This window comes from Bufo gargarizans, chromosome 2 (genome assembly GCF_014858855.1).
Source record: "Bufo gargarizans isolate SCDJY-AF-19 chromosome 2, ASM1485885v1, whole genome shotgun sequence".
NCBI classification, from domain to species: Eukaryota; Metazoa; Chordata; class Amphibia; order Anura; family Bufonidae; genus Bufo; species Bufo gargarizans.
Window position 1 is genome coordinate 431,984,431 of NC_058081.1, and position 7,919 is coordinate 431,992,349.

Below are 7,919 nucleotides of genomic sequence, written 5' to 3' on the forward strand. Positions count from 1 at the left end.
TGATAGCAACCCATTCTTTCATAATCACTTCTTGCAGTTTGTCAGAATTAGTGGGTTTTTGTTTGTCCACCCGCCTCTTGAGGATTGACCACAAGTTCTCAATGGGATTAAGATCTGGGGAGTTTCCAGGCCATGGACCCAAAATGTCAACGTTTTTGTCCCCGAGCCACTTGGTTATCACTTTTGCCTTATGGCACGGTGCTCCATCGTGCTGGAAAATGCATTGTCTTCACCAAACTGTTGTTGGATTGTTGGAAGAAGTTGCTGTTGGAGGGTGTTTTGGTACCTTTATTCATGGCTGTGTTTTGGGACAAAATTGCGAGTGAGCCCACTCCCTTGGATGAGAAGCAACCCCACACATGAATGGACTGAGGATGCTTTACTGTTGGCATGACACAGGACTGATGGTAGTGCTCACCTTTTCTTCTCCGGACAAGCCTTTTTCCTGATGCCCCAAACAATCGGAAAGAGGCTTCATCGGAGAATATGACTTTGCCCCAGTCCTTAGCAGTCCATTCACCATATTTTCTGCAGAATATCAATCTGTCCCTGGTGTTATTTTGGAGAGAAGTGGCTTCTTTGCTGCCCTTCTTGGCACCAGGCCATCTTCCAAAAGTCTTCGCCTCACTGTGCGTGCAGATGCGCTCACACCTGCCTGCTGCCATTCTTGAGCAAGCTCTGCACTGGTGGCACTCCGATCCCGCAGCTGAATCCTGTTTAGGAGACGATCCTGGCGCTTGCTGGACTTTATTGGACGCCCTGAAGCCTTCTTAACAAGAATTGAACCTCTTTCCTTGAAGTTCTTGATGATCCTATAAATTGTTGATTGAGGTGCAATCTTAGTAGCCACAATATCCTTGCCTGTGAAGCCATTTTTATGCAACAAAATGATGGCTGCACGCGTTTCTTTGCAGGTCACCATGGTTAACAATGGAAGAACAATGATTTCAAGCATCATCCTCTTTTTAACAGGTCAAGTCTGCCATTTTAACCCAATCAGCCTCACATAATGATCTCCAGCCTTGTGCTCGTCAACATTCTCACCTGAGTTAACAAGACGATTACTGAAATGATCTCAGCTGGTCCATTAATGACAGCAATGAAATGCAGTGTAAAGGTTTTTTTGGAATTAAGTTAATTTTCATGGCAAAGAAGGACTATGCAGTTCATCTGATCACTCTTCATAACATTCTGGAGTATATGCAAATTGCTATTATAAAAACAGCAGCAACTTTTCCAATTTCCAATATTTATGTAATTCTCAAAACTTTTGGCCATGACTGTACAGGCCTGTAGTGGATTTCTCTTGAAGATGGCATGTTGGAGTTGCATCTTGTGCAAGACTGTATGAAATATGACTCATCTAGTAGCTACTCTCGAATTGTAACTCCTAGAAATCTATGTCGTGACTAATAAACTTACAGAAATCTATGGACACTATTTCCTAAGTCAGTGAAGTAGTTAATATATTGCAGTTTAGCTTCACATGAATCAGTTTAGTTGGTGTAACAAAGTTATACAAGTGTTGCTGGTTCCTAAAGGATACAGCCCAAGTATCCAGTTAGGCTCAGTTCACACATGAAACTAAAAATGACCGCATATTAAGGCAGTATTCACACTACCATAATGGCTTCATTTGCTGGATTGTCACACAGTGGACACCAACAGTTCAGGATGGAACCCATTGACTTCTGTTGGAATCAGATGAGGTTCCATCCTGGTGTCTGTTAATTTTTTGGGAAGAGTAGCACTGCATGTGGCACCATTCTTCTCATAAGATCTGATGGAACTGCTGACAGTAGTGTAATATGTAGCCTTATACACACATGTTTAGCAACAATAATCAGCAGGAGGGGGTTTCTAAAAAATGTAGGGTATCTGCAGATGACAGAAATTTCACAAGAATTTGGGAATGTATTTTGCTCTGTAATCCACAATCCGTCTCCTTTTTATGTAAAGGATATAGCTTCAATCAACACTCATTCACTTTATTTATCCTTCCAACATCACAGAATATTTAGCAGTGGTTGCCTTTTGGCCTGTCTCTGACCTTGTTCACAGTGTAGGTAAAGGCAAATGCACACAAACATATTTACTTTCCGTTTTCATTCCTTTTTTTTTTTTTTTTGCGGCCCGTATGCGGAATCATTCACTTCAATGGGTCCGCAAAAAACCCTGAAACAACTCAGTGTGCATTCCGTGTCCGTATATCCGCTTGGCCGTTCTGCAAAAAAGTAGTGCATGTCCTATTATTGTCCGCAAATCACGGTCCGTGGCTCCATTCAAGTCAATGGGTCCGCAAAAAATACCGAATGCACACGGAACGCCACCATATTTCATCCGTTTTTTGCAGATCCGTGCTGTGGATTCTTAGGCCAGGCCCACAATAGCCATGTGGGTCGTATCCACAAACAGCCAATATATTTCAGTGGACCGCACACTCTCTAAAAGTAACCACTTCCTCCCAGAGTCATCCAACTTTATACACATGGATAAAACATTGATTCCCACAGATGTCTTTTCAACACTATGAGGCCTGTGGAATGCAAAAAAACGCACTGATAGTGAAGTATTGTGGTCACTATTCATACACACTTGCACAGGTTGTATTCACAAGCGTAGAAGAAAACACATGCACATCAATCAGAGTATCAGTTTCTCTATTCCTCTTGTACTTTGCACCCTTTAGTCGCCGCTGCAAAGGAAGTATGCTCCAAATAGTGAAGTCCTGTAGGCAACTCTACCATATAAATATTTATTTTACTTACAAGCATAGATGTAAAAAAGCATATAAATCACATAAAACCAGCCAACTGTTCATGCCCGACCCGGGTTTCACTCCAAATGCTTCCTCAGGGGCGTACAGTAAATTCTTTATTGCCTACTGTAATTATTGAACATAAGTAGTTTTTTTACACAAAAACATTGTATGAGACTTTTCATAACATAAAAACATTACTTTTATTAGCACATACAATCGTACATTTAAACATTATAATATTTCTATCCATTTCCGGGGTTTCAAGGACATCCATGGTTTGCTTCATACACTTTGCATCCTGACAATATGACCTGGAAAAAAAAATATACGACAAATTAGTCATACATAAGTACACTTTTCTAATTAAAGGGGCTGGAGAATGTATACAATTTAACATTTCTACATGATAAAGTTCATACAAGCATATTACTAAGAGACTGTATGTAGCTCTATTGCTTCCTATGCTGTATGGTTATTATAAACCATTATACATTGCTCATTTCCAAGGTATAAACAACACCCTGCTATCCATCAGTGCTTGTAGTGCCTTCACACTAGATGATAAAGCGCAGGCGTCTTTAGTGGCCGGGACCATGGGAGTGCACATGAGCCATAGTTCTTTCATCTAGTGTTCAAGTACTACCACCACTGATGGATTGGTGGCTGGTCGTTACCAATAGAAACAAGCATATAATATGATGTAGAAAATAAGGCTGCCATCAAAGGAAACACTATTGTTAATAACAATACCTTAGTAACTGGCTTGCATGAAGTTTATGGTATTTATCAATGTTATTTGCAGAAGTCAAACAACCCCTTTAATTAAAACATTTAATGAGGTATTAGAGGGTATATATATTCACATACCGTATTTTTCGCTTTATAAGATGCACTTTTTCCCTGAAAAAGTGGGGGGGGGGGGGAATGGCCGTGCGTCTTATAAAGCGAATACTTTGCTGGCTGCTATGCTGCACAGCACGGCCAGCGAAGTATCAGTGTGGAGGGAGGAGGCGGGGACACTCATAGCGGGGCCCAGTGCAGTGACTCTACTCTAATACACCGGGCCCCGCAACTGTTAAACATTCAATCTTATCTATTTGTATAAGCTCTGTACGGTACTTACTGTAGTACCGTAAGTAAAGCATTAAGACGGCGCCGCCTGCCTGTTCATTCATAAAGTGAGATAAGCAGGCAGGTGGCGCATTGACAGATGGAGCTGGGGCAGGCGGTGCATGAGGAGGGAGCTGTGGCAGGCGGCGCATGACTGAGGGAGATGGCGGTCTGCGCCGTCTTAATGCTTACTACAGTAAGTACCGTACAGAGCTTATACAAATAGATAAGATTTAATGTTTAACAGTTGCGGGGCCCGGTGTATTAGAGTGGAGTCACTGCACCGGGCTCCGCCATGAGTGTCCCCGCCTCCTCCCTCCACACTGATGCATCTGATGGGGGATCTGTAGATGACACTTATGAGGATCTGTGGGTGACATAAGTGTCATCCACAGATCCCCATCATACTCTTCATTTGTTGGTAAGTATTCAGAGCGCACACTCAACATACCGACGGGCTCTTGTCAGCCAATAGTTGAATATACGTTTGCTGTCATCCAGGTAGCATCTGGGGAAGGGTCCTATGACGTGGGGTGTCAAAGCAAACCTTTCATCAGCCACTATTACAAACAGAGCTGGTGATCCTACAGATTCTGGCAGCCGTCTGGGCTCTGGGAGGGCAAGTTGGTTGGCTTGAACCCGATCACCCATGGGGGAAAATGACACACTCTAATACTAACTTAATCGCTAATAAATAATTGACACCAACAACATAGTGGAGGAAAGGGTCACTTAAAATATTTTGCAACCATAAGTTAAATAAATAAATACATTTTAAAATACCATCATAACCGATACCAAAAGACCAATAATAAATTAACCATATAAAGACCAAGATCCACTCAGCATGAGCTGAGCGACACTACCCCTCTAATAAAGCCCAGCAACAGGTGACACAGTGCGAAAATAGGGGAAGGGGAAGGGGGGGGGGTGGGACGCTGGTCAGCTCTTCAGGCACTTCTGAGCCAGCTCTGCCGAACCTGGAAATATAAAGGGGAACAGATTCCCGCCACAAAAGCAACAACAAATCAGGGAGCTGGAAATCTCCCCCAGCAACAGGCAGCAACCAATCAGCTGCGCTCTTCACTTGTAGAAGCTGGAATCTTCTAGACTGCAGGTAAGACGTTTTCTGAGGTAAATTCACCTGTAATAGAAAAAGGGCGGGAAAAGACAAACAGGGAAAAGAACATGGACCCTAGACACCCCTAATTTTAAAACTACCTATGGTGTCATTGCCCCCATACCTCCCCCCAAGCTAAACGCTCTGGTGGGGTTAATTAATTCTAGAAGCTCCGAAAATGTGGGCATCTGCAGTGCTCCCATAAGCCCCGATATCAACAATGATAAACTTGTAGGTACTGTCAGCCAAAGCTAAAAGCACTATGGAAAAATATTGTTTATAATTGTAGAACCGCAACCCTGAGTGGGGCGGCTTCTTCACATGGATGTGTTTGCCATCCATTGCCCCAATGCAGTTTGGGAACTGCGCATCACGTTCAAAGCCCTCAGCGATTCCCATCCAATCATCTACCTTGGGCTCTGGCATCACCATGTCCTGGAGTTGCTGCCAAATGACTTGACATGTTGTGACGCCCAGCAGAAACTCAAAATGTAGTGAAGCAAATGAATTGCCGGTTGCCAGGAATTTAAAGTGTAAAAATTAAACATAAAAACAATTACATTTGACTATATCATAGCCATTAGGAAGTATATTGAAAATAACACTATAAAAAGGTAACATAAATTTAATACACAAACTAATGTAGGAAACTTACCTCAACGTCATGATGAGCTGTTACTCTGGTGAAACGCAGCTCCTCATATTTGTGTATGTGATGCCAGGATGCAGAATCGCTAACAAAATGTCAAAGCTGCTCACAGACATACAACAAAACCCATGACATTTCTCAGGATGCTGTGGCAGATCCATGTACAGCGTGTGGAAGTGGCCCTTCCTGCGCCACTGAGAAACAATTGGGTGAACCCAATGCCTCCTCCTCAGTCTGCATAGTTGGCTGCCGTCCAAAATTCAGAGAAATAAGCCAGTGCAAGAGAACCTCTTCCTTTGAATCGTCAGACATTATCCAATAGATAGCAGTAGCCAGAAAACAATGCCAGCCAAGCACAGTATTCCAACAAAGCTCTCAATGCTGAAACAAGCTGAAGATAATGCTGTCAAGGCAATCACATGACCATCTTATATAGGGAAGGTGAAAAAAAATTGTAACTCTTTATTGCCTCATTCTTTCGTCTGTATATGATCCGCAAAAAACGGAACACATAAGGAAACCATACGGATATGTTTTGTGTCATAACAGAATGGATATGGACTCAAAACAGAAAAAAAGTTATTGTGAGCCAAAACCAGGAGCGGGTCAAGACCACAGAACAGGTACAAATTTAATCACACCTGATCTCTGTGTAGGCTTCACTACTGGTTTTGGCTCATAATAACTGATGGAAATAACTGACCAAATAACTGAAGTGTGAACCTTAGTATACAAAAAACAGTCTAAAAGTGGTGGCAATTAAAATTTTCCCGAATGGCTGAAATGAGATTGGCCTCTGGCTTTAAAACTCTGAGAATGGCAATATTTGAAAGTTTTACATTGAAGTCAATAGGTAAAATCTTATTGGCTGTTTTAGGCTCCACCTGCTTTTCCCAAATTTCCCAAAGTTTGGGACACTTGGCATTTTAAACTGTGATAATAGCAGCAGTTTATCTTTTTTTCATTAAGGACAATGGCTGAAGTCTGATCAGATTTTTTCTCCTAATTGTGAACCACAGTCATCCAGTGACGTAGGCTAGTTTCACACTAGCGTTCGTCGGTCCGCTCGTGAGCTCCGTTTGAAGGGGCTCACGAGCGGACCCGAACGCCTCCGTCCAGCCCTGATGCAGTCTGAATGGATGCGGATCCGCTCACACTGCATCAGTCTGGCGGCGTTCAGTCTCCGCTCCGCTCGCCTCCGCACGGACAGGCGGACAGCTGAACGCTGCTTGCAGCGTTCAGCTGTCCGCCTGGCCGTGCGGAGGCGAACGGATCCGTTCAGACTTACAATGTAAGTCAATGGGAACGGATCCGCTTGAAGAGGTCACCATATGGCTCAATCTTCAAGCGGATCCGTCCCCCATTGACTTTACATTGAAAGTCTGAACGGATCCGCTCAGGCATCTTGCGCACTTAGAAAATCTTCTAAGTTATTAATGCAGACGGATCCGTACTGAACGGAGCCTCCATCTGCATTAATATGATCGGATCCGTTCAGAACGGATCCGATCAAGCGCTAGTGTGAAAGTAGCCTAACACTTTAAGGTTTGGGAATTATGGCATTTAACGTGTAAAAATGGCAGCAGTTAATTTTTTTGTACTGAAAATCAATGAGTGAAATTTGATTGGTTGTTGGTGGCTCCGTCCACTTTTTCTAACTTTGAAGTAGAAACACCCAATGACCACATTTGTGATATTTGAGGTCCATGACATCAATAAAGTGAGAATGGCAGCATTTTTAGTTTTTACCGTTTTTAACCCCTCGTTTCACCTTAAGGACCAGGCCATTTTTTGCAAATCTGACCAGTGTCACCTTCAGTGATGATAACTTTAAAATGCTTTGACGTTTTTTCGTCACATATTGTACTTTATGACACTGGTAAAAAAAAAAATTATTTTTATTTATAAAAAAATACAAAATTTACCAAAAATTTGTAAAATATTGCAAATTTCCAAGTTTCAATTTCTCTACTTCTATAATACATAGTAATACCTCTAAAAATAGTTATTACTTTACATTCCCCATATGTCTACTTCATGTATGGATCCTTTTGGGAATAAAATTTTATTTTTTGGGGATGTTACAAGGCTTAGAAGTTTAGAAGCAAATCTTGAAATTTTTCTGACATTTTCAAAAACCCAATTTTTAAGGACCAGTTCAGGTCTGAAGTCACTTTGCGAGGCTTACATAATAGAAACCACCCATAAATGACCCTATTCTACAAACTAAACCCCTCAAGGTATTCAAAACTGATTTTACAAACTTTGTTAACCCTTTA

At 42.0% G+C, this 7,919-nt stretch overlaps 1 long non-coding RNA gene across 1 annotated transcript; it reads right to left on the bottom strand.

The window, feature by feature from the left end:
- Window positions 1-2,741: 2,741 nt before the first annotated feature.
- On the bottom strand, window positions 2,742-5,821 carry LOC122927374. The gene is made up of 2 exons (XR_006387781.1): window positions 5,647-5,821; window positions 2,742-3,072 (listed from the first exon to the last, which is right to left on the bottom strand). It is a non-coding gene; the product is annotated as an uncharacterized LOC122927374 (long non-coding RNA).
- Between the last annotated feature and the right edge of the window lie 2,098 nt (window positions 5,822-7,919).